A 362-nucleotide genomic window follows, 5' to 3' on the forward strand; every position below is an offset into this window, starting at 1 on the left:
CAGAGCACATCCCAAGAGGTTATAAAGCAATTAACCAAAGGTCATAAAAAAGGAACTAAAGATTTACTATAGGTGCTAGGACAGAAGATAAAACATTGACTTGGTTCATCTGTACAAAACTTCACTAATAACTTAGTTATTATGGTTTTCAACTTTCAATGAACCTATGGAGATGTGACAGGTGATGAGTGTTTAACCAGATAATTATTCCTAATGGATATGCATGTAAACACTCTCTGTTGTAAACCTCTACTTCAGTTTATGATTTGATTTTATGTGTGAACTTGTATTGAACTTTTTATCATGTGTTCTGAAAAGATGTATATGTGTAGGGGACAAAGAATAGTCAGAACTGAGCTGAA

The sequence above is a fragment of the Rattus rattus genome, chromosome 6 (genome assembly GCF_011064425.1).
Source record: "Rattus rattus isolate New Zealand chromosome 6, Rrattus_CSIRO_v1, whole genome shotgun sequence".
Classification (NCBI taxonomy): domain Eukaryota; kingdom Metazoa; phylum Chordata; class Mammalia; order Rodentia; family Muridae; genus Rattus; species Rattus rattus.